The 27,596-nt window shown below is 42.5% G+C and overlaps 1 protein-coding gene and 1 pseudogene across 1 annotated transcript in view; one reads left to right on the top strand and one right to left on the bottom strand.

The window, feature by feature from the left end:
- The window catches only part of ANKRD6 (ankyrin repeat domain 6), a 150,063-nt gene that overhangs the window by 89,759 nt on the left and 32,708 nt on the right, over positions 1-27,596 (bottom strand). The window lies entirely within an intron of this gene.
- LOC107533427 (large ribosomal subunit protein eL30 pseudogene) lies at positions 19,270-20,608 on the top strand (annotated as a pseudogene).

Here is a 27,596-nt window from a genome sequence, read left to right as displayed (position 1 = left end):
AGGGAGCACCTCAGCTTGTAGGCAGAATGGAGAGGTGTCAACAGTCCCCCAGAGGGCAGGTCACCTCCTCTCACCCCTGGATGGGGACTTTAAAATCCTCCACATACTGCTTCATATGCCACTCAGAAGTGCCCTCCTGCCCTCACCTACCCACCAATGTCTTGGTTGGGGAAAACACCTGTGTGCTGGAGGGTCAGTAGCTATAACCCTCATGATTTAAGGGAAGCCAAACAGTCCCAGAGTCCTTTCTGTTGTCCAGTCTGGCCTAATCTGGGGTCATAAACAGACATATAAATTTAAAAATTAAGAAGATGCTCTGTAAGAGAAAAAGAAAGCTCCCAGTGGGACAAAGCTTTAATGAGTAAGGGGCCATTCACAGTATTTCTACCTCAGTTGAACAACCTCAACTGAATGCATCGATAAAAATGTAGGTGTACCTAGGAAAATAATTCTCTTGGTGCTACTGTTTTTCAAACGTTAATGACCAGGTATAATGATTTCAGTCTTGGTAGATGAGGCCCCTCTTCTTTAGGTGCCATTAAAGCCACCTTCACCAATGTAATCTATCGCTTTAAACCCTTTCTGGCCCTCAGTATGTGTCTCTGAGCATGCTTCCACTCTGCTTTACACTCCATATGAATTTTCCTCTCTGCACCTGTGTTATCACCTCCCTTGGAGATGTCATGCCCATGGGGTGGGTATAGGCTCCAGGCTAGTCCCACCTTCAGAGTAAAGCCCTCCTTGAATTCCCCAGCTGTCCTCACCATTTCTGGACCACTTACTGTCAACAGCACCCATGTGACACTGCCTTATGCTCTCTTTAAGGTTCAAGCCAAAAGCCATGTGGGTGAACCCTCTTGGAAGTGGGCTGTCCAGCCCCAGTCAAGTCACAGATAACAGTAGCCCTGGCCAATGTCTGGACTGCAACCTCATGAGGGATCCTGAGCCAGAACCACCCAATGAAGCCACTCCCAAATTCCCCAACTCATAGTAATTGTGTGAGATAATAAATGCTTATTGTTTTAAATAAGCAGCTAAATTTGGGGTAATTTGTTATGCAGCAATAACTGACTATTGGTGATAAAGTATCTATATAGGAGTTAAAGCAAGTTTAATAAAATATTGATAGAATTTAGGTGGTGGTCATATGGGTATTCACTGTAAAATTCTTTCAACTTTGCTGTATGTATGAAAATTTCCATAATCTAAGGTTGGGGGGAAAGTAGAGACTGCACAACATGAATGTGGCAGCCAGATCAGTCACGACACAGCTGCATGCAGTCACATTTCCTGACTAACAGATGAGAATAATTTAAAAGGGTTCTCGAGGAATATAGTTCTTGGGGGGAAGCAGATGTCTTTAGAATAGTACTTACTCTCTCTATATTTTAAAGTATGTACTTGTGTGTATAAGTTGTAGTAGATGTACCTGTACTTTTAGATTTGTTTTTTATCCCTACCTCCAATTTTCAAAAAGGCATTGATCTGCTAATTTTGGCTTTACCAGCCAGGGTACTTCTCAGGAACCCCATGGTAGATAAGAAATTACTATTCTACCAAAAGTAACCTATTTCTTCATCCATTTGTCCTACTCTGTGCTCTGCTCTCTGTGCGTTCTGTCTGATTTAGTACCCAAACTAATTAGGCTAGCTGAATTCTCTGCTGTTTTGTCAGGTAATAGTTAGAGAAATTTTATTAACTTTAAAATTGTTTTTGTTAATCCTCTCCTGAGGATATTTTTCCATTGATTTTTAGAGAGAGGGAGGGAGGGGAAGGGGAAAGGGAGAGAGAGAGAGACATTAATGTGAGAGAGACACATCAATTGGTTGCCTCCCACACTCGCCCCGACTGGGGCCAGGGAGCAAATCCACAACCCAGGTCCGTGCCTTTGACTGGGATTTGAACCCATGACCCTTTGGTGCATGGGCCAATCCTCTATCGCTGAGCCACACTGGCCAGGGCAAGAAACTTGATTAACTTTTAAAAAACATGCTCAACACAAAGCTTCAAGAAACGGATACTTCTGCACTCCAGAGAACTTGAACTGGTCATACCAGTGTCAATGCCAGTTCGTGTGTTCTTTAATATTTACCTGGCCCTGACACCCTCTCCTGCATATTTTTATAGTGACAATAGGCTACTAAAATTGTTTTTCATTCAAATATTGACAATGTACTTTTAGATAAATGATTTTACTGGCCTAGACTTTTCATGTAATGACATGAACCATAAAAACATTTTGTGATAAACAGAAAGCCACAGACTCATTATTTTCTCCAAATATAAACTGAAATATGCCAGCCAGTGATGGAGGCCCACTTTGTTTATTTTATAGACATCAGAGGGGATCATCACAGTGTGATTAATAGAGCTCCTCTATTACAAAGTACACAGGACTGTCCTAAAGATAAGCCTGGAAAATACTGACAGCTGGATTCAGTGTTTAACATAAGAGTTCAATGTTGTGCATGGTGTCTTCTTAACACTGGCCAACACCAACATACCTGGAAGGAAGGCCCCCCACAGTATTCACCACAGACAAGCAACATGTGAGGGGGACTGGCTTATCTAACATCACCTCATCCGCCTAGTTGGAAGACAGAAAAATAAAAACAACATTTTCCAGACTCCACACCCTGCAGCTATGGATTCAGATGGGATCCAACTGGAGGCACCTGGGCAAAGTTAAACAGCTGGAAATGAGGCAGAGGCTTTGGCTGGCAAGCCAGGTGTGTAAATGAGAGGTTTTTTAGCCACGTTCTGGGACCATTCTCCTGGGTGCTGAAAGGAATCCTGGTGGCAGCCCCCTCTCAGTTCTGGCTTCCTGATCCCACAGCCCCGGTTAGTGTGCTCTGAGTTGGGAGCCCCCTGATGGGCCAGTTCTTCACTGTTCCAGGAATCGCCCCAAAGCCCAGCCTCCAGCCTCTTAGGGCCTCCAACCTTTCCAGTGAGTCTGTAAGCACTTAGTCCCCTGTCTCTTCTTGCTTAAAATAACCTAGACTGGTTTCTGTTTCCTGCACTCAACACTTATTCACAACAGAAATCCTGTATCTTTTGAAAATATTAAAAAATGCAAATAGAGTTATCCCTCCTATGTTCACTTTCCAACTGCTCAGTCTCTAAACACTTCAGGATGGGTGGCAAGTCCTGAAATATCCATGTCGGGCACACAGGGAAGGACAGCACACATCCCTAGAGTAAACAGAAATGCGGAGACCTGGTAAGGAATGGAGAACTAGTTAGTGCCAGGGTCAGCGTTAGGCCACCCCTGCCTGCAGAGAAGAGAAGAAAGGAAGAGAAAAACCAAAACCAAAAGGCTAAATTAAGTAGATGTGCTGGGCCCATCAGCCACAAAACCTGCTTGTGGACACCCATGACTTAGGAAACCAGGCTCACCCATTGCTTTACAATCACAGCTCACACTGTATAAGATGGGGCTAAGGAGGTGTGAACACAGCAGTTCTTTTTGTGTTTGCAATTTGACTGAGCACTTCCAGGCTGTGCTTTCATGGGGATTTAGATTTTCAGTTAAAGGGAAAAGTCAGGAAGCATCCTATTTGGTTCAAAGGCAGCGATTCTAATTTCCATTCCCAACACTGCTGCTGCTGGCTGGCTGGACAAATCCCTGACCTTCTTCCTGTATGTCATGACTGATCTACAAAATGACAAGCCCCTTAATAACAATAGGAGCAGCTACCTTTTATTGAGGACCTACTATGTGCCAGCACTCTACATGCTTCTCATGTAACCTCACAACCATGGCATCTGGTGGATGGTATTAAACTGATCCAGAACCCCACCACTTGCTCTCTTCGTACCACTCCCACCTGATCCAAGCCTCCATCATCTCTCACCTGAACACTGCATAGCCTCTTGTCTGATATTTCTGTTCCTGCACTTCCCCTCCCCCCACTGACTATTCATCACAACGGCCAAGGCGATTCTGTTAAACGTTAAGTCACATCATGTCACTCTTTTACTCAAACCCACCTCTCCATGCACACCCCAAACATGGCTTCTCATATTACCCAGAAAAGAATCCCAAGAATGTACAACGCTCTGCGAAGTTCTCTGGGATCTGTTCCTCCTTTCCTCTCTGATCACCTCTCCTCCTAGTACCCTGGTTCTCTCTGCTCCAGCCACACTGGCCTCCTCACTGCTGTTCCAACACACCAAGCATACCCCTGCCTCAGGGCCTTTGCACTGCTGTCCCTCTATACAGAATGTTCTTCTTCACCCAGATATCTCAATGGTGCTCTCCCTCAGCCCCTACAGGTGTTTACACAAATGCTACTATATTAGTGATGCCTCCTCTGACGACATTATTTAAAACTGAAGTCTTATCACTTATCACTATCTATATATTCATTTTGTTTATTGTGTTTTTCCCTCCTCTAGTTCCGTGAGCGTAGGCACTGTTGTGTTCAAGGCTGTATCAGTCACATAGTCAGCACTGAATAAACACTTGTTGACTTTAATGAATACATGAAGAAGCTAAGGGATCAGGCATCTTGCCCATGTCTGCACTGGTAGCAAAGGGCACTTCTGGGGCCAAACTCAACCCCTCTCACTCAGAAGCCCGTCCAGGGTACCTCAAACCCTCCTTCCCATGGCAGGGGCTGTTAGAGATGCTGCAGGCAGGTGTGAGCTAATGCTCGTCTAGTGGCTTTCTGTCCTCTCCACCCAGGAGAGGTGCTCACCTAGACGCCCTGGGGCCAGTCAACACTGCCCCCTAACTGGGCAGGGAAGCAGTGGAGCCCACTTCCCTAGTCCTTCCAATCCTTCCTTGAGAGCCCCAGCAGCCAAAAAAATCAGATCCACCCACCTACCAGGCTAACCCAAAAATCTGGCACAGTCCTCTGGGCTCTGTAATTATATCCCAGGCACTAATCTCAAGGAGATGGCTCTGCAAACTACCTCCAATCAGGCAGAAAGGACGGTAGGATCCAAACCAAGCAATGTGCTGCCTGCTGAATGGACCAGAGGAGAAGGGCTCCTGAAGCACTAGGAGTGTGGGAGGGAGGCAGGTTACAGTGCAGGGTTGCACAGAAATAGGAACAACAGCAAAGGAGAGGTGAGATCCTGCTGGAACCTCCCTATCTGCACCCTTCGCCTTTTGAGTGAAATATGTCTTTGAGTAGGTGGACCATTAGCTAGAGATTGGCAGTCTTTCCTGTTATACCCTATACTGAGATCTCTGTGGTTTTTTAATTAAGTGAATTAATATAAACAATGACTTAGAATAGTATCTGCCACTTGTAAACCCTACATTTCTATAGCTATTATTATAATGGGATTTAATTGCTGTATTTCCTCCACGACAGTCAAAAGCTCAAAAAGGGTTCTGTCAGGTAAGGAATGTAAGGTTCAAATTTGCTTTAAAAGCTGACTTTTAAAATATTTATCAGCCCAGACTATTCTAAAAAATCAGTAAGGCTATGAGTTTGGTAGACAAGGATCTGGACTCTTTTCATATCTCTACTGAGATGTTGAAATGATTACTCTGCAGGATAATTACAGTTAGGTCATTTTTATTATGGTTATGTTAATTATGGGAATGCTGTATTATTTAAAACAAAATTACAGCCCTGCCCAATGTGGCTCAGTTGGTTGAGTGTTGTTCTGTGCACAGAAAGGTCGCCAGTTAGATTCCTGGTCAGGGCACATACCTAGGTTTTGGGTTCGATCCCTGGTCAGGGTGGGTTCAAGAGGCAACCAATCGAAATTTCTCTCTCACACTGATGTCTCTCTCAATCTCTCTCCCTCTCCCTCTCTTTCTCTCTACCCCTCTCCCTTCCTTTCTCTCTAAAATCAATAAAAACATATATATATGTGTTTATTATATATATAACCAAAAATCTTTTAAAAGTAAGTAGGCAGTGTAAATCCCACATCTGGCTAGTCATAACTACTGCTGCTGTGAAGAACTGTAGTGGACCTCAGGAGAAAGTCACGAACATCTAATAAACGGTGAAAGAAGTGGAATAAGAAGAAATTTTAGGGCAAGCGTAATTTAATGTGACAAGGATGCAGGACCTAGGTAGGTGACTGTGTCAACAGCGTATAGTGGCTGCTAATTAGAACTTCCAGCTGGAAACCAACGAAGGTGAGCAACAGAGAAACTATCCAAAAACCAGACCCATTAAAGGAAGAGAAATCCTACGGGTCAGTGAGAGGATGGGGCACGACGTGTTCTGCACCACTCAATTCATTGCTTCTTTTGTATTTTGAAAATGACTTCCTTCCACTGAAGATCTATCACCACTAAAGACCCTAGCACCAGGAAATTTTTTCAGTGAGAAAGGAATGAAAAAGAAGACTCTTAGTTACAAAGCATCACCGCCCACTCACTCCAGTGTGAGAAACAGATTATTTCCAAGCATCTCCAAATGGACGTCACCCCAAAAGCCCCCCACCAAGTCACTGAAATAAGTACTTTTCCTTAATGCAAAGACGCTGCAGGACACAGTCTACAGGCATTTTGTTGTGTTTTGTTCCTTCCAGAGAGATGCTTTGCGGGTTAGTGGGTTAGTGACAAGGGTGTAAATGCCTTGCTCTGAGTAAGGGCAGCATTCCAGTGCCTGGGAGTCCTGCTGGGCTCTTCAAAGGAATGTGTTTCTAAAGAATGTTTAAGTCAACTTAAAAAGTTCCAAGCAACCAGACATTGAGGGTGTGATGCTCGGTATTTTCCAAGAGGCCATTTCCCTTTTGAATGCAAATGTGATCGAGCTCCATCAACCGGATCTTAAGCTGCGGAGAGAAGAAGACACAGAAACTTCTTGCTGAAAAAAAGTATTTGTTTTTATAACCATGGGTTCCTTAAAGGGCAGACACTGGAAATACTTAGAAACAAGTCTGGTGCTTCCATTAGAGAAAAACGATTGGACAACCCTAAGTCTTGATTTTGTAGGTAGGATTTACGTACCGTGTAAAGAAGCATTCTGATGATGATGGGCTCTGAAATTATGATGCGGGAAAAGCTACTCCCAAGAACTGCCTCAACTGCAAGCCCCATCTTGATGTACACTCCCGCCAGTGTGTCTTTCAGATACAGTAAGAGCTGTGCTTTTCTGGGCTGGAAAAATGATGACTCAGCTGCGTACAGTGTCCTCTTCCGGCTTTGCCAAGTGCATCCCTATTATCTTTATTACTTACTCATCCCACTGCCTTGGCCCGAAATAAATTCAGTTGGACCTAATAAATTAAAATACAACAAGAATCAACAGAAACCTAAACTATGACCCACAGTCCTGCTACACGACCGTGCCTATGATGAATGTTCAAAGCCACTAAAAGCACCACTGCTCTAGTGAGAACAATAATTAACTTGGGTACAGCCATTTGCCATTTCCAAAGTGCTTTTCCATCCCAAATCCCCTGTAATCTCCACTTGGGACCTGAGACATGGCTATTGTGCTATTACCTCTATTACTGGTGAGAACACTCAGAAACTCAGAGGCTTACAGAAGAAGACGCACCTGGTGATAGGGCCAGGACTTTTTCTTCATTTTCAATGCATGTATTTTCTTATTAAAAAAAAAAAAATCCCATGATATTGTTAATAGTAGGACTGCCTGGTAAAAATTTTGCAGGTTGATGCATTTTTCTAACCATGGTATATCCCATTTCCACTTTTTGGTGCCAGGAACTTCTGGGCACCATTTCTGTCTGGGAAGTAGGCCACATCAGTGCTTCTTACCCAGCACTGTTGGCATTTTGAACAGGAACAGTTGTGCTGCCGTGGGACTGCCCCCAACCAGACCCCCAACCAGACACTGTGACCTCCACTCCTTGGTTGAGAACCACTGATGGGATAAGTTCTAGGACTTTCCATGATTAACATTTCCCAAACCCATGATTAAACTAGAATGGCACTGGATGTGAAAGTGCTCTAAAGTGGCAACATTTTTTTTTTAAATATATCTTTATTGATTTCAGAGAGAGGAAGGGAGAGGGAGAGGAAGAGAAACATCAATGATAAGAGAGTCCTCATTGATCGGCTGCCTCCTGCACGCCCCCCCACTGGGGATGGAGCCCGCAACCCAGGCATGTGCCCTGACCAGGAATCGAACCACTATCTCCTGGATCCTAGGTCGATGCTCAACCACTGAGCCACGCCTGGCCAGGCAGTGGCAACATTTTAAAAATAAATTAAATAAACTGCAAGCATACAAGTATCAATGAAAAAGAAAGCATTCAGCAGCAAATAACACAAAACCAGACGAACCAGGCTTTACTGGATAGGGGGCAGTTTTTCCCCCAATATGAAGAAGCCCCATGGAGGGCAGCCTATGGTGGGCAAAAGTTCAATACTATCTTCAGGGACCCAGACTCCTTCTATTTTTATATTTCACCATCCCTTAGTGTGACAGCTTTTGTCCTCTGTCAGCTTATGATTTCAAAACAGTTGCTCTATCTCTAGGTGTCACACCGGGTTCCAGGCAAGAAAGTACAAGTCACTCCACCTTAGGTATACCCTCTTACTTGGGAAGCGAAGCCCCGCCCGGCAGCCTTGTGGTTTATCTCGTTGGCCAAAGCGCATCACTCGACCACCCCTGGCTGGAAGAGTTCCCATCTCCACAGGAGAGAGAGGAAGGCAAGAGAGAAGGTGGTTCAGACTGGGTCTTGAGAGAGCCTACCTCAGGTGTCTGCCAGGAATCATTATCCAGTGGTGTCCACATGCCACAAAGAAGCTGGTTTCTATTTCACATTCAGTAACTCCAAAACCACTGACAAATGGTCTACGCAGAAGCAAGGCAATGCAGGAGTTTACTTCTCCCTGCTTATTCTAACACAAATAAGAATCCATCTAATCTGCAATTACTGGGCTCCCCAATCAACAGAAACAGTAACCAGAAAGTATCTCACCTTGGTCACAGTTTCAGATTAGCAAATTGGTTACTTGCTTTTACCTCTCTGCATAACAGGTTTCAACAGAAGACTTCATACCATTCTCTATAGCACCTCTCTTCTTAAAATTGAAAAAAAAACAACAAAAAAAACAACACTTGGCTTTTAGCATAAAAGCAAAATGAACATAAGATTAAAAAGTTAGAAGGGAAATCTATTACCCATACAGACGAATGTTTGAATTAAAATTATAACTATATATTGCAGAGCTATAGACATGTAACACTTATACATCCTTGCATCCTAAATTGCCACATGTAGTGCCTTGAATATGGCAAGACTGTTAAATCTTAATTAAATGAGCATTTAGCTCTCTTATCTTCCCCTTTACCCAAGTACCCACATTTTTAAAAAATACTTAGCTTCTTAGCTAGAGAAAAGCAAGAGATAAACAAAAATACATATACTAACCTATTTACAAATTAAGTGACATAATATCTGGGATTGGTTTCAAAATAATCCAAGGGGAGCCTGGTTCAGTGATTGAGCGTCAAGCTATGAGCCAGGAGGTCACTGTTTGATTCCCAGTCAGGGCACATGCCCAGGTTGCAGGCTCCATCTCCAGTAGGGGGTGTGCAGGAAGCAGTTGATCAATGACTCTCTCATCATTGATGTTTTTATCTCTCTCTCTCTCCCTTCCTCTCTCTGAAATCAATAAAAACATTTTTTTAAAAAATAATAATAATCCAAGGAGAGAGGGAGAGAAAAGCAGGGGGGGGGGGCAGTAGATGAAATAAGACTGCCCATGAGTTCATAATTATTGAATCTGGGAGTGTGGTACATGTGGATGACTTATACTATAGTCTCTCTAATTTTGAAATTTGCCAAAATATGAAGTATTTTTAATAGCTCTGAGCCTAATACTGATACATACTTCAAGCATGAACCCCAAAAATATGCTGAATAAAAGGAGCCAAATACAAAAAACCATATACTGTGCAGTTCTAATATACAAAATGTTTAGAAAAGTCAAATTTATAGAGACAAAAAGAAGATAAATAGTTGCCTGGAGCTAGAAGTGGGAGTAGAAACTGACTGCAAATAAGCACGAGCAAACTTTTTGGAGAGATGAAATGTTCTAAAATTGAATTGTGGTGGTGGTTGAACTGTATAAATTTACTAAAATATCACCAAACTTCACTTGTTAGTACTAAACTTAGGAAGACAAGACTTAGAGAAGAATTTTTTTTAATTTTACAGTTTTGACAAGAGGACAATTTCCAAGGATTTCAATGATTCTTTATCTTCATAGAAAAGCAATGTCTAGTCATAGATACCATTTCTTGTAATCTTCCTACAAACCTGAAATTAGAAACAGAAAAAGAAAAAAGCAAGCAAAGGTCCATGCCTGTCCAGCTGAAGCAGTGAGTCCACCACTTTTGCAGAGCAAGAACTCACCAGGAATCAGGAACTCACCAGGGCAAGGAGGAGATCATTAGATCCCTTTATTTATGAAGTCACAAAGGAAGAGACATGAAAACAAGGTATGTTACTGGTCTGAAGTCTGTGTGCCTGACGCTTCAAAAGGCCAAAAGTCAAAACATCAGAGCTTGGAATAAGGAAAGGTTTATTGATCACGGAGGTGCCAACAGAGAAGATGGGAGACCTAATGGTACCTCAAATCCATCTTAAGAAAGTACAGAGCTCAAGATTCTTTTGCATCAAGGGAAGGGGAAATGGGAGGGGATAAGAGTGACTGATGACACAGGCATTGGTCACATTGACACCGCTAGTTGGTGTGAGTCTAGTCAGGAGGTTTCTGCAAATCTTTGATAAACAACACATACTTCTCTCATCTCCCCAGGGGATACACTTTCTGATGAGGGACTGTTTTTGTGAAACTCAAGCTATAAGCCGAATTCTTCTAATGATTAGCCTATCTATATGTAAGACTAAGGAGAAGATATTAGCCTAAAGGCCACAGGAACCAAGCAGGATTGAACCAGATGGAATCAGAGAGGCCAAGCATTCAAAATCACTTCAGATTAAATCTACGTAGTAAGGAAAATTCATTTGAAATTTCTTTTTCTTTTTTTTTTTTTTTTTGTAAAAGGAACCATCTCTGACAAGTTAGATTTCATACCAAAGTGAAATAAAGGAAGCTGTAAGGTCATCTGGAGCAGGGGCATTGTTTGGGGTAGAAGCTTTGTCTCTGCAACATAAAACATGAAGCAACTTTAATTTTTCACCAATATTCTCTATTAAACAATAACTACTAGTGTTTACACTTAGATGTTGAGACAAACCACTTATTTACACACCTCATAAATTTTCCATACCGCAATTTAATAAAAGTTTGTTCATTGTCACCTGAAAAACAGGCCGTAGGATTTAAATTTCAAAATTCTCCAGGGCACATCCCTGAGAGGGAAAGTAGGAAAGAGACAGATTTCCTGGGTCTGTTCCCAGATGGCACCACATCTGCCCACATCTTGGAGTTTACAGATGGACTTCAGTTAGTGTCCTGCAGGCTTGTTATAAACAGGGTCCTTGCTGGTGATTTACTCTGCCCTCTGACAGCCCTTACTCGCTCTGAGACAACCACACCTTCTCTGTACCCCAGACGACCCCACACTCCTTCATATACAAAATTCTGTTCTGTTACTCAAATAACATCTTCCCAAATTAAACTGCTAAGTACTTAAAAAAAAAAGAAGAAGAAAGAAAGAAACTTGCTAATCTCTCTCTTCAGTGTTCCTGAGACCTGGGGAAATATAATGGTAGAGTTTTCATTTTCCAAAGGCTTAACAAGGTATCCTAGAGACCTAAAGTGACTACCAGTTAGCTCCAGGATTCTTTCCCTTCTTTATTGGGAGCCTGCACATGGGTCTGAAGTCAACAGCCCTGGATTCCAATTCTGCCCTGATAGCACAATCACTAAATGTGAGGACCTGGGCAAGTCAGAAATTTTCTGAGCCTTGGTATCCTCACTTTAAAACCTGGAAATAATACCTATAACTCTCAGGTGGTTGTAAAGGTTAAGTGAGAATAAGAAAAAGTGCCCTGGACAACATGCCACACAGGGCTGGTGTTAAATAAAATGTGAGCTAAATGCAATACACTCAGAGTCCTGAGTTCTTGCAAATCTCTGTGAGAGAGCTTCAACTGAAGGAGTTAAAAGCAATATTGTTTCATCCTGTAGTAGAAAAACAAGCCTAGGGAAGTGTACAGGCACACCTTGTTTTATGGCACTTCACTTTATTATGCTTAAGAGATACTATGTTTTTTACAAATTGAAGGTTTTGTGGCAACCCTGTATTGAGGAAGTCTATTGGCACCATTTTTCCAACATCACCTGTTCACTTCATGTCTCTGCCATATTTCAGTAATTATCACAATATTTCACACTTTTTCATTATTATTGTATTTATTATAGTGATCTGTCATCACTGATCTTTGATGCTACTATTGGGATTGTTTTGGGGCACCAGGAACAGCGCCCATAGAGACAACAAACTTAATAAATGTTGTGTGTGTGCTGACTGCTCCACTGACCAACTGTTCCCCTATCTATCCCCCTCTTCCCTGAGACTCAACAATATTGAAATCAGGCCACTTAATAACCCTGCAATGGACTCTAAGTGTTCAAGTGAAGGGAAGAGTTACATGTCTCTCACTTTAAATTAAAAGCTAAACATCATTAAGCTTAGTGAGCAAGGCATGTCAAAAGCTAAGAGGGGAAAAAAAGAAGCTAAGAGAGGCCGGAAGATGGGCTTCTTGCACGAGAAATAGCCAAGTTGTGAATGCAAAGGAAAAGTTCTTGAAGGAAATTAAAAGTGGCACTCCAGTGAAGACATGAATGATAAGAAAGCCAAACAGCCTTTCGGCTGATACGGAGAAAATTCTAGTGGTCTAGATAGAAGGTCAAACCAGGCACAATATTCCCTTATGCCAAAGCCTAATCCAGAGCAAGGCCTAACTCTCCTCAATTCTACAAAGGCTGAGAGAAGTGAGATAGTTGCAGAAGTAAAGTTTGAAGCTAGCAGAGGTTGGTTCATGAGGTTTAACATAAAAGTACATGGTAAAGCAGCAAGTACTGATGTAGAAGCTACACGAAGTTATCCAGAAGATCTAGCTAAGACAATTAATGAAGGTGGCTACACTAAACAACAGATTTTCAATGTAGATGAAACTGCCTTATATTGGAAGAAGATGCCATCTAGGACTTTCATAGCTAGAGAGGAGAAGTCAATACCTGGCTTCAAATCTCATTAGAAGCTAATGAAGCTGATGACTTTAGGTTGAAGCCAAAAATCCTAGGGCCCTTAGGAACTCTGCTAAATTGATCCTCCCTGTGCTCTATAAATGGAGCAACAAAAGCCTGGATGACAGCACAACCGTTCACAGTGGTTCACAGAATATTCTAAGCTCACTGTTGAGACCTACTGCTCAGAAAAAAGGGGGGGAAAAAGATTCCTTTCAAAATATTACTGCTCATTGACAATGCACCTGGTCACCCAAGAGCTCTGATGGAGATGTCCAACGAAATTAATGTCATTTTCAAGCCTGCTGACACAGCATCCATTCTGCACCCCACGGATCAAGGACTAATTTCACCTTTCAAGTCTTATTATTTAAGAAATACATTTTGTAAGGCTATAGCTGCCATAGATAGTGATTCCTCTAATGGATCCGGGCAAAGTAAACTGAAACTCCTAGAAAGGATCACCATCCTAGATGCCATTAAGAACATCTGTGAGCCCTGGCTGGTATGGTTCCCTTTGGTTGGAGCACCCTCCTCTACACTGAGGAGTCACGAGTTTGATTCCTAGTCAGCGCACATACCCAGGCTGCGGTTCGATCACCAATCGGGGCATGAGCAGGAGGCAACCAACCGATGTTTCCTCACATCAGTGTTTCTTTCTCTCTCTCTCTCTCTCTCTCTCTCTCTCCCCCTTTCTCTCACTCTAAAATTAATTTTAAAAACAACAACAACAAACATTTGTGATTCATGGGAAGAAGTCAAAATATCAACATGAACAGGAGTTTGGAAGAAGTTGATTCCAACCCTCCCAGATGACTGTGAGTGACTTAGGACTTCAGTGGGAGGGAGTAATTGCAGATGTGATGGGAACAGCAAGAGAACTAGAATCAGAAGTGGAGCCTGAAAATGACTGAATTGGTGCAATCTCATGATAAAACTTTAATGGATGAGTTGCTTCTTATGGATGAGCAAAGAAAGTGATTTCTTGAGACGAAATCTACTCTCAGTGAAGATGCTGTATTGTTGAAATGACAACAAAAATTTTAGAATATTACATAAACTTAGTTGATAAAGGACTGAATCCTATTCTGAAAGTTCTACTATTGGTAAAATGCTGTCAAACAGCCTCACAGCGACAGAGAAATTGTTCATGAAAGGAAGCATCAATCAATGTGGCAAACTTCACTGTTGTCTTCTTTAATTTCCACAGCCACCTCTACCTTCACCATCCACCACCCTGATCAATCAGCAGCCATCAACATCCAGGCAAGACCCTGCGCCAGCAAAACAATTATAATTTGCTGAAGGCTTAGATGATTAGCATTTTTTGGCAATAAAGCATTTTTAAATTAAGGTATGTTCATTGTGTTTTTTTTAGACAGTGATATTGCACACTTAATAGACTACAATGTAGTGTAAACATTACTTTTATGTGCACTGGGAAACCAAAAAAATAGTGTAATTTGCTTTATTGCAGTGGTCTGGAACCAACTGAACCCTCAATATCTCTGAGGTATGTCTGTACTGGAAAATACTCAGAGCAGGGCCTCTCGTTCCCTAAAGCACCAATGAGAGCTACTCATAGAGCTGTGGAGTCGATTCCATTCATGTACTACCCGTCAGAATCTGGGGCAGGATAGAGGCTGGACTCACTTTCTCAGAAGTGAGTCCAGCAACAAATCTGGACCTGGTTCAGCCCTGGTCCTACCTAGAGGAGACTAGGTCATCTTGGGGTTTGAGGCAGATCCCTCCTCCCTCGCTATGGAAGAGACCCTCCCACATCCTCTTTCCACAGATACCCAGTCTTAAAGTTGAACCAGTTCTGCCCACCCCACCCCACCCCCCAGCCACAGAGTTCGTGCCAAATCGGGTCCTTAGAATGGCCACAGAGCTTCTTATCAGTTGCCAAATGTTTCCATTCTGGGCCCCAAACCAGCAATCAACTTCCTCTTCCCACACAGTGATTTATCTAAAACTCTCCCTGATGTTGCAATGAGTTTCCTAACATCAGCCCTCATGGCTGTTTTATTTTCCCTGTAGTCTGAATCCAAACAATAAATTCAGGCTGAGGCAGGTGCTGTTTTATAAATGGGGGGTTGGCGACCACAGTGACCTGTAAACTGACCCCCTAATGAAGGTGGCATGTTCACACACTGCTAGGATGGGATGGAGACTCTAGAGACAGTGACTGCAGGAGAGAAGAGAATTCAGCATGGAGCCATTTTTCCAATTAAGATTGCACGGAGTTCCAAAGTTCCCCACCAGCACAAACGTGGTTGCTTTTATGGTCTTTCTCAGCCTAAAAACACTGCATAGGGGATTGTGACAAGGACCCTCTCCTTGACCAAATGTACCTTGGCCCCCAGTTTTAGCAAGAACACTGCTAAGTCAGTTCAGAGAGAATACTCGCACCCTGATATCTGAGCACCCTCAAAACCTGATCAAATTCCTCATCTCTCACCACTCCTTATCTGATCACTCTGGCCTGCCTGCAGGAAGAGTCCTGTTAATTTAGCAAGAACCCCCCACCATCCTTGGTGTCTCTTCTTAGTAATTTTCTGCCCCCTCGCCGCCCCCCCAACCTGCTCCTTGGCTATAAATCCCTGCTTGCTCTTGTGTTCAGAGTTGAGCCTGGTCTCTCTCTCCTACTGCATTAGTCTTGACACCTATCACAATAGTCCTGAATAAAGTCTTCCTTATCGTTGTAACTAGTGTCAATAATTTTTTCTTTAACAATGGTAGTGGGTTAAATGGTGGCCCCCAAAATGTTATATCCATGTCCTAATGCCCGGAACCTATGTGTATTACTTTATATGGTGAAAGAGTAGATATTACTTTATTGGGCCCAAATGCAATCACATGAATCCTTATAAGAGAGGCAGAGGAAGTTTTGTGTCACAGACACATAGAAGATGAAACAGCAATGTGAAGACAAAAGCAAAGATTGGAGTGATGTGGCCTCAAGCCAAGAAATACCTGCAACCACCAGAAGTTGAAAAAGTCAGGGAACAAATGGACTCTCTCTTTGGGCCTCTGGCAGGAGCTCAGCTGGCCAACACCTTGAGTTTGGATGTCTGGCCTCCAGAACTGTAAGAGAATAAATTTCTATTGTTTTACAGCTTCCAGTTTGTGGTAAATTGTTACAACAGCCACAGAAAAGTAATACAGGGATAGAAGTATGTCTTAGCCTATTCAGGCTGCTATAACAAAATACCATAGACTGGGTAGCTTACAAACAACAGAAATTTATTCTTCACAGTTCTGGAGCCAAGATGAAGGCAGCAGATTTGATGTCTGGTGAGGAGAGGACCTGCTTCCTGGTTCATAGATGGGGCTGTTTCACTGGGTCCTCACATGGTGGAAGGGAGCTTTGTTTATTTAACACACTTTTATATAAGTGCAGTAATCCCACTCACCTCCCAAAGGCCCCACCTCCAACACCATCACATTGGACATTAGATTTCAACATAAGAATTTTGGGGGATCACAAACATTCAAACCACAGCAAAGTGAGATGTGGGTTCTGCAGCCAGTTAAAGTGTTAAGGAGCCATATATTCAAACCTACCATTTGACATTTGACTTGGATTATTTTTATAATAAAAACTAATAATTAGCCCTGGCTCGTGTGGCTCAGTGGTTAGAGCGTCGGCCCAAGCACCAAAGGGTCGTGGGTTCCAATCTCAGTCAAGGGCACATACCTGCACTGCGGTTTCGCTCCCCGCCCCCCGTCTCCAGCTGGGGTGCGTGCAGGAGGCAACCAGTCGATGTGGTCCTCTGACATCTATGTTTCTCTCTCTTTCTCTTTCTCTGCCCCTCCCTCCCCTCCACTCTCTCTGAAAAAGCAATGAAAAAAATATCCTCAGGTGAGGATTAACAAAAAGGACACATAAAAAAACTAATAATTAAAAACCCTAAAACACACCTGAGATTTTTGGATGGGGGGAGAGGGAAGATACAAGAAGATATGAATGCAGGTCAGAAAGACAGGTGAGGAGACACAAGACCTTTAGCTGCTATTCTCAACCCAAAGAAATAAAATTTAATTAGGGACCAAAAAGTACGTACTCCTAAATCCTATCTCATTCAAGGAAATAAAACGGTATCAAATGCCACGTTCTCCACGATGAAAGAGCTGACGTGGGGAGGACCTGCTCTAGAACAGGAACTCGAGAGTGCCTGAAAGAAGCACGGGCTAGTTTCGTGTTACTTCATCTGGTTTAAAGATGTTTGCTACACGTCACAGGAATGATTCTACATTGAACGATCATTTCAAAGACACAAAATGCCATGAAAATAAATCTTTTTAGGAAAATTCAGTTAGAAATACAAGTTCAAAAATCAAGATCGCTCAACACCCCAATAAATTTAAAAAAAAGAACATTTACACTCTTCACATATCCACACAAAAGCGTAGCCACCTGAGCAACAAACAAACCTCTCCCTGTATTATTTGCCTGGTCACTGGTGTTAAGAGACATTACCTAAGAGGCAGTAGAGTGAACCAACAAATGAGCCTTTATAAACAAGGAATTACTCAAAGCACCACAAAGGCGAGGAGTCAGCTACAAGCTTTCCAGCCCTATCTCCTGTTACTCCCTTTCACAAAACCTGAGCTCCAGCCGCACGGCTAGCGTCTCTCTTCCCAAACAGGGCTTTGCCTCCGGCTCCTGGACTCTCTCCAAAAAGGCCCTCCCTTCTTTAGTTCCTGACTATCAAAATCCTGGCTGAATTAGTCTGCTAGGGCTGCCATAACAAATTACCCACAAACTTGGTACCTTAAAATAGAAATTTATTCCCTCTCAGTTCTGGAGGTCAGAAGTCTAAAACCAAGGTGTTGGCAGGGCCGAGCTGTGGCTTGAAGCTCCTATGGGGAATCCTCTCCTTCCCTCTTCCAGCATCTGGTGGCTGCGGCGGTCCTCGACATGTGGCCACATCACCCAGTCTCTGCCTCCCTGGTCACCTTGCCTCCTTTGCTCTGTGTCAAATCCCCCCTGCCTCATTTTTTTTTTTAATTGATTTCAGAGAGAGGAAGGGAGAGGGAGAGATAGAAACATTAATGATGAGAGAGAATCATTAGTTGGCTGCCTCCTGCACACCCCCCACTGGGGATCAAGCCCAAAACTCAGGCATGTGCCCTGACTGACAAGGAACTGAACTGTGACCTCCTGGTTCATAGGTTGATGCTCAACCACTGAGGCACGCTGGCCGCCCCTGCCTCACTCTTAAAAGACACTTGCCATTAGATTTAGGGCTCGCCCAAATAACCCAGGATCTTCTCATCTCAAAATCTTTCACTTAAACCACATCTGCAAAGACTTTCTTCCAAATAGGGGCAAATTCATAGGCTCCAGGGATGAGGGCAGGGACGTTTCTTTTTTGGGGCTACTATTCAATGCACTACACAGGCCAAGCTCAGATAACACCAGAAGCCTTCCCTGGTCTTGTTTCCTGGACTTCAGAGGATGGCCTTCTGTCTTCTCAGACACACCCTATAACCGCTCAGCAGCTGGTACAGAATCCAGTCAGCCCAGTGCTTTCCAAAGTGGGGTCTCCTGGAGCCAATGCTCACCAGAGTAAGGAGTAAGAATGGTGGCTCCTCATCGCTGCAGCCACCACACTGTCACAGTGACCTTTTGTGCCTGAATCCCCCATTACAGCATCTCTGAGGGCAGGGTCCATGTTTCACTCACCTTTGTAGCCCCCCCAAGACCCATAGACAATAAGTGCTTAATTGACAACTGATATTTGGCAAAGAAAAGAAACAATGTATCTGTATCACATGAAACGTATTGTGCATATTGCTACTCACTGGGAGGAATCCCACATCTGTGTACTGCACAATACTTGATACGGAAGATAAACATTTACAGTGTTCTCACCCATTCAACTGACAGTCTCTATCAGTAACACCGTGATGCTGACTCAAAGACCCACTAATGGACTGATAACCACAGAAAAACACAGACCCAGGTGATCACTAAGGTCTTTTTTAGCTCTAAATTCCATGATCACCAACAACTGACAAAACAAACCGGCATGCCATCCAATGTAGTGAGCTGATGAATCAAAAAGCTAAGATTCCTTTCTCGCTCCCCCACCACGTTGGTGGCTGCTCTTGGTTGGGGGCTGTCCCACCATACCTAAGGCAGGAAGATGGTGGCTGCAAAGAAGATGGAAAAAGTCTCTGGAGTCAATCAGTTCTAGGCTCCAACTAGTTACGGAAAGCAGAAAGTATGTGCTGGGGTACAAGCAGACTCTGAAGATGAGCAGACAAGGCAAAGAGAAACTGGTCATCCTCACCAACACCGGTCCAACCTTGACGAAATCTGAAATAGAGCACTACACCATGTTGGCCAAGACCGGTGCCCATTATTACAGTGGCAATAAGACTGAACTGGGCACAGCATTTAGAAAATACTAAAGTGTGCAAGCTGGCTATCATTGACCCAGGTGATTCTGATATTATTAGAAGCATGCCAGAACAGACTGTGAAAAGTAAATTATGCAAAATTTTTCTTTATTAAAACTGGCCAGAGCTTGGTTTAAAAACAAAAACAAAAAAAGAAAGAAAAAGAAAGCTAAGACTGCAGGAAAATGTCTAAATAAATGCAAGGTGCTTAGAAGGCATTAAGCAAAATAAACTGTGAACCTTGGGTAGTATGCTTCAGTCATGTTGTCTGCACAGAATACATTGAACAATACAGGGCTCGTAATCCCCGAGTAGACCAAGTGACCCTAAGAGTTCTAGTCACCTTTGGTGGGTGTCAGTTCCCTCATCTCTAAGCCCTACTCAATAGTTCACCTCAAGCCACCAGGTCTCATAAAATTCTCATTAAAATATTTAAAGAGCTCTGTAATTTCAAATAACTTTCAAATTACCGTCAGACACTGAAACTTCCTCCATTCCTGTTCACAGACCTTGAGGCTCCCTATGCCCCTCCTGCACCCCCACCCCTGTCCTCAGTGGCTATCCAAATCCCCATTAAATATTATCTAATACACTCTCTTTCCTAAGGATATTTTCATATTGATCTAGAATTCTAGGAGACCAAAAAACTTAAAAGATTTAAAAGAATGACCTTCTAATAATAAAATTTTACACACAAGGGAATGAGTAGACATTTTAAAGAAAATCTTTTCTGGATCCCTTCAAAATACACCGACTGGGGAGCCAGCGCTCTACCTACTTGAAAGTGAGCCAGCCCTGGCTACAGATATATCAATCCATGGACAGCTGGCATCCTTAATAATGAACAACTTCCTTCTGTTCTGTCAAGAGCAAAGACAAAGACGTGATTCAGGGGCCCTCAAAGTGAATTATCGCCTTTGTTTAAACCTCCCCTCTTGGGCAGAGCTGTCAGCTGCAGCAGCCAGTCCAGGGAAGGATGAGAGTTCTCAAAGCAAACCCACTGAAGTGCCCGGGCAGCCAACACGAGGGACTCTGCCTCCTCTTCGTGCCCAGCCCAGGGAACTGAGGCCACTCCAGAGGTGATGCCTGGGCATAGTCAGCCTGCCCTGAACCTGGCACCAGGAGGAAAGCAACATTCTCCTGTGAGATAAGGGTCACCGGTCAGCTCACACCCAACAACAAACCACCACTGGAACACAATTCCAAACTGCAGGTCATGCCCATTTGTGAAACAAGTTAGTGGGTCACAAGCAATGTTTTAAAGAATGAAATAGACTAGACTAGAAAATGTAAAAGTGCACTACATGTATTTTGGGAAACATTAGTTTCACTTGTGTGTGTATTTATATTTATATATATATACACACTGGGTTACAATATAAAATGCTTTTCTTATAATGGGTCACAATCCAAAGTTTGAAAGCCACTATTCTTGAGGAAAAATGAAACAGTGTTCAATCCAAAGAAATACTAAAAAGATAGCCTACATTTCTTTTTAAAATGCCAATAATTATCAAAAAGTACCTTGGACAGTGTCTGTAAACCATGTCAGTCTTTCCCAAGTATAGTTCTGGGTCCTAAGATGTATTTTCAAAGATGTCAGAATTCTCAATGAGAACTTTTACATTTTGTGTTCTCAATGAGAATCTAAACTGAACGTATTTGGAATCACCTGGATGTCTCGCTCATAACTGTGTTAGGTTGTGTGGTTTAAATGTTCATGTTGGCGTTCATGTTTATAGTCAAATGGAAGTGGGTGGACTGCTGAGAACAAAACAGAAGCAGGCTTCATCTAACATCGCTGCGCCACATACACATGAAGGCCAGGCTTGGCCACGGCAGGGTGTACAGAGGGGTCTCAGTCATCTAGAGATGGGAGGGGACTAAGTCATCAACAACTGGTAGCACAGACATGCTGAACAAGGCAGCTGGACCATAGCACTCACTAGCACATCAGGTAGCACAGGGTACACTCTGGATCCCATCTTTGTAAATATCAACTTGCAACAACTTCTTCATGCTAAACGTAAAAATGCAATGAAATAAGTAATTTTTATGTATCATGGAATAAAGGGACTGACTTAATGTTTTACAAATTACATAGCTAATTTCTTCCTGCCATGTTATTGAAGGTAATTTTTTTCTTTCCAGTATGTCTAGAAGTTATATGGGGCTGGGGGAAAGAGAGCACTTATGGGTTGCATTCATATCTTCTCACACATAAACAATTTTCAATAAATGGAGAGAAACTGGAGCACAGAAAATACCAAGTGGCAGGTGACCCACCTTGTTTTTTATTTGACTATGAAATGCTTTGTTGAATTTGCCTTGTGGCTAATTGATTTCCTTAATTATGTTTGCTCTAGAGCAATATTAAATGAGTGTATATTCCCAATTATTTGAAAGGAGAGGTTTCAGAGCACATGGGACGTTAGAAGGAGGTCAAGCTGAATTTTTTAATTCAGCTGAAAAGTTGGTAGAATACTGAGACGAGCTTCCTGGAAGGAAATTCAATATGTATCCAAAGCCTCAAATTGTTGTGTGCTCTTTGACATAGAAATTCCACTTTTAGGAACTGATCTGAAAGTATTAACTCTGGATGTCAGAAAGGACTTAGTTGCACAGATGTCTAATACCAGGGGATTGGTTAGCAGAGGTGGCATAGTCATATAATGACGCTGAAGATCTCACAGGTACTGAGTGTTATTTTATGTAAGGATCTCTTTTAAGCACTCGACATCTAGTCTCTCATTTACTCTCCAAGCATGCCAATGTAGTGGGCATTATTATTATTATTCTCCCCATTTTACAGATGAGTAGACCAAGACACAAAAAATTAAATAATCTGCCCAGCTAATAAGAGGCAGGGCTGAGGTATACACCCAGAGTCTGACACTAGAGTTTGTGCTCTTTGGCCCTATCCTCTCAATGGATCACCAATAGTGATGTAAAACTATGTAATATCTATGTTACAAAAACATGTTCATGAGATCGCGTGAAACGAACAAAGCAGGTTATAAAACATCATACACTGTAACCTCATTTTTGTAAAATTTTTAAGACTGGCAGGATAGATATCAAAATGTGGTAATTATTGTTACTTTTTCTTAATTACTTGAAATTTCTTAAATAAATAATTTTTGTAATTAAAGACAACACATCAATTAAAAATATATCCCAGGTGATCTTACACTATAGTTATTAAGAGTTGCACATATGTACATCACAGAGAGTTTCTGGTAAGATTTAGTAACTCACCTCTCTATTGCTTTCTAGCAAAAGATGATCCTGAGAGAAGCTTTCTTATGGGACTTTGATCTAATAACACTTCACTGTCAAATAAAAAGTAATTTAATCACACCAAACTATTTAAGAATTCAGACTCCCCAGAATCTTTATTCTAGCCCAACTCCCTTTCTACCTCATCAAGGCCTCTGGTCTGGCCTGTGACAACAGGTGGGTGGATCTGTGGGGCATAACCTACCTGCACAATGACCCCTTCCTTTCAGGTGAGACAGGTCCCAGCCACAGAGCAGTGCAATGAAACAGCTGCTGAGACAGTCGCCTTTTTCTTCAGTGGAAAAGTTCAGACCCTGGAGAGCAGGCCTGTGACCACAATAAACCTACTTCTTCCCTTTGAGGAAATGAAGACATGAAGGGAAATCCAAAGCCAAGTACAACCCGGACCTGGCTCTGCATCTGCTCTTGAACAGCAGCAGCGTGTTTCTGTACTCAAAGCCAGGAATGCCCTCAGCAATGAGGCTCTGAATCCAAGGTGCCATGCATGTCCTCACCCGTCATGACTGGGGTCTGACTTCACTCCCAACAACACCGAGTTTAATGTTAAATGTGAGATACAGACACTAAGTGTAATGGCTCAACATCATTTTAGATGCTTTCAATGCCCACTTATAAACTTGAGAGAAATAGAGAGGGAAGAACCTTAGTGATCATCTGGTCCAGTGTTTCTCAGCGAGGATGCCATTGGCACTTGGAATGGGCCAATTCTTCACTGGGATGGGTGGCATTTCAAGATTTCAAGTACCTGGGGTTCTCAACCATTAGTGTCCCCATGCACAGTGACAATTTAAAATGTTCCCCCTCAACATTTCCAAGAGCCCGTGGAGGGACATTGCCACTCCTGGTGAAAAACCACTGATCACTGAGATTCAGAGAAGTAGTCATCACCCAAGGCCACCTAGGTAGTTAGAGAAGGATCCTATGCCTCATAACACTTAGTTTTGTGTTTTTTCCACTGCACCAAATTCCTCTAATTATGCTCATTAGAGCATGAGACACTTAAAAGTTAAGAAAAGACTTCACACTTAATGATAGGATTTATGGCGTCTGGATCTAAGACTGGTTGTATAAACTTTTTTTTCAATCTCATTATGGGTATTGTGGTATGAAAACAATTCTATTACTATAATTACTTTAAAAGAGCAAAAAAGTGTCTGACTTAACCACCACCAATCCATATTCAAAGCTTCGGGATGCACTATGTACTGAATTCATACTGCAAAGAGTTTCTATGAGGGGGTTGGCGGGGGAGGAAGAGAGGGAAAAGAAAGAGAGAGATATGGAACCATTTGCATTTTATTAAGAAAATGTTTTCCTAAAAGCACCATCTCTACAAGCAGTCAGGGAAGTGGGTCCTATATGGCATATTTATTTTACCAAATAAAACCTTTTACTTCAAGATTCTTTAAAATCAATATTTTCCTCTAATTTAATCTAGTACTTACTCTGAATGTGAAATCTAAACTTAGATTTTAAATAATTCCTTGCTAGTTCTCAAAGGGTTTGTAACAAAATCAGTCCAAAGCATGACATATACCTTCATGATGTGATAAGAGCACCACACATTTTACAAGTCATGTGTTAAACTGAGGACGCTAGCACTAGTTCAGAGGAGACTTCAGCATAACCACTCCTCGGCAATAGTTTATTCACGATTCTTCTAATAATGAGTAGTTTTCCCTTCAGTTCGCTAACTTATGAAAGCACAGAGTGATGTTTCTTTTATGAGTTTCACAATTTACCATCACTACAAGGAACAGGAGAGAGAAGGGAAGGAAAGGAAGGTTAGAGATAGAGAAAAGGAGAGGGAGGGAGACGAACAGATAGACAGAACAGGACTCTAGAAAACACAATGCCAAAAATAAAATTATCCTACAGAAATTTCAGGTAAAATCCAAAAAGTACTTTGAACCTAGCATCAAATCTTGTATATGCACATACATGTGGACAAATATGATTCTGTTCCTCACATCAAATCAAATTAATAATCACTTAGTAGTATTCTTTTTCGTTTCAGAAACCTTTACAGGGCCTATGTCTACATCCAAGGCACACTGTATTCCAAAGAGACCACTCCCACTACATGTGCCTGGGAGAACTTTCCAGTCCACAGTCATAGTCCAAAACAGAACAGTCTTACAACAAAGCTGATAAGGGGACTTACCTATGCAGCGCAGACACGGAGAGCCTCACAAAGGCAAAGCCTGCACCCGGAGCTGGGGCTTTGTGTGGTTGGTGGGAAGGCGAGAGGGTCTGCGGGGGATCAGCCTTGGCCCCTGGACTATTTACATGTCAATGGTCAACCAAAGCTCCTCTGACCCCGGGGGCAGGCACAGGCGCTCTCGGAGCAGCCAGGCCCTGCGTTGGGTTCTTCTCCCTTCTCCCCAGACTCAGCCTTGAATCCAACGGCTGCCAGCAGGCACTTGGCAAACTCCTTCTAAGGGATTTGTCACCCTCTTCAAGCCCTGAGCCTGGGTAAATACGTCAGCAATCGGCAGGCAGGCTTTTCAAACTATCCGACGACACCAAGACACCACGCAGGGAGAGATGAATGCTTTAGATAAGACGGGCAGAATCAGAATTCCAAATGTGATCTGGGTTGGAAAAATGTGCTGAAACGAAAAAGACTTCAGAAGAATAGATGTTCCATCTTTCACTTAAGGTCAACTCTGGAGGTTTTCGTCTATAAACTAACACTTGAACAGACCTAATTTTAGGATCCATAAACAGAAAGGCAGTAATATGAACAAGGGGGTTAGGGGTGGAGTAAGTGAGGAATTGATGGTCTGCATACTATTCTACAGACAATGGTGGGTAACCACGAGAGCAAAAACTTCTAGGAATCCTGTCCTATGAAAAAGAAATGACTTGAGCAGGGCGGGGTGAGGGGTGGTCATCTTCAATACACAAGGGTACAAGGAGTAGATACATTCTGGGGGCTCCAGACAGCAGAACAAAGGTTTGATGGCTGGATGGAAAGAGCATCTACATAAGCTCAGGAGAGTTTTCTAACAATGAAAAGCTCTGGCTCTGGCCCCAGTGAGTCAATGGGCAAGGGTGCGTTCCTGCAGGGCCCTGGAGGGGGAACCTTTCCATTCCTGCCTGAATGGCAGCTGGGCTTCAGTGATATCCTTAGCATCTGATGGGAGAAGACCATTTTAAGTACAGATTCTCAGGGCTTTTAGAGTTGGAAACAAAATGACTATAAAATAAAAAACACGGATTTTAAAAGTCTCATAATCTGTGTAATGCAGAAAGACTGATTGATATGGAGATGAGGCCACTCTCACAATGTTCAAAAACAGCCCAAGCATGAGTCATTTCTGAAATTATAAAATGCAGGCCCATGACCCATTTATTGTGGTTTGAAAATGGCAAGGCTGGCTCCCTGGATCCCATTCCCCTAAATTCCTTTTCCTTTTTCTATTTTTCAAAAAGCTGTTGATATAACTTGGATCACTTACAGCACTTACATTTACAGAGTGTTTTATGGTCAATTGAATTTTATGAATATTTCATAGAGCAGAATCTCACTGCTGGTCTAGGACTTAGAAGCAGAGGAAAGGAGGGAGTTCCTCAGGGGGTGCCTTCCCAATGTGTCTAATGTGTCTGCAGGGGCCTGAGTGATCCCCAATAGTTTCCACCTTACAAAGGGCAGTGGTAAAAATCTTTAGTCCCCTAAAAAGTTTATCTTTCTGCCAATGCTGTGAAAGAATCATGACATTTGCTTTGACCCACACTGCCCCCTGGCACTGTTCTGGGTACAAAGTCTACTCGAATGTGGCTTCATCAAGCTTCCTCATAGCATAGAAGACACCACCACCACCACCACCACAACAACACCTAATGACATTATTATAAATCAGCTATCGACATTCTTATTTTTCTAAAGTCAGCAGGGGAAACACACAAGATAGACACATATAAAATGGTAATTACTGTTAAACTACCCTGCAAATAGATTTTACCAACCTGTACTCCCACCAACATCCAATGCTAGTGCCCATTTTCCTACCTGTCCACCAGCATGGACATAATCAGTCTTTTTGTGTTTTCGTTTTATCTTCGAGAACTTGTTTTTAAAAAAATCTCATTTTTGTTTACTTTGTATTTTATTTATTGCTGGTAAGATTAAGTATCATTTTATTTTTAAAATGCTAGGGGGGAAAATGGACATACAAAATTAAATTTGGTTATTTTCTCCTTTTAATCTGCCTTGGGTCAATTTGATTATTAGACTAAAAGAAGGAAAAGAGGGGGAAGTCTCCCCTTCCCCACAAGGGAAACAATGCAATGCTTGCTAGCAACCTTTCTCTCCAGACGTGCCTTTTTCAGGCACCCATATTCCCAGCATGTCACTAATGTAGAAGTAGGATTTAGATCTTAGCAGAGTGGAGAGTACAGGAGTCATTTTGAAAGAAGCTTGAGATAGAAAAGAAATAGCTCACTTGGAAGGCTGATCTTTTGAGACAGTTACATTTCAGATAGACAGTGACCTAAGAGTATAAACAAAGGCCATTGCACACACCTGCTAGTTAGAAATCAGCAGAGAAATTGTGTGGGCAAGACTCTGATGGTACAATGCCCTTTAAGCAGGTTTTTTCAAATGGAGGCAGGAACCAAAGGAGGAGGAGTTCTTCCATCTCAAATGATATAAATCACACTTTACTTCCTGGGAAAGGTTCAGTTGTCCAAAGAGGGAAATGTTGAACTGTTTCACAACACCCCAAAGGATATGAAAGACTAGAATAAAACAAATTGATTTGCTAAC

The sequence above is a fragment of the Miniopterus natalensis genome, chromosome 5 (genome assembly GCF_054644295.1).
Source record: "Miniopterus natalensis isolate mMinNat1 chromosome 5, mMinNat1.hap1, whole genome shotgun sequence".
Taxonomy (NCBI): domain Eukaryota; kingdom Metazoa; phylum Chordata; class Mammalia; order Chiroptera; family Miniopteridae; genus Miniopterus; species Miniopterus natalensis.
The sequence above is the reverse complement of the archived record's forward strand: the minus strand, read 5'-3'. Positions and strand labels throughout refer to the sequence as shown.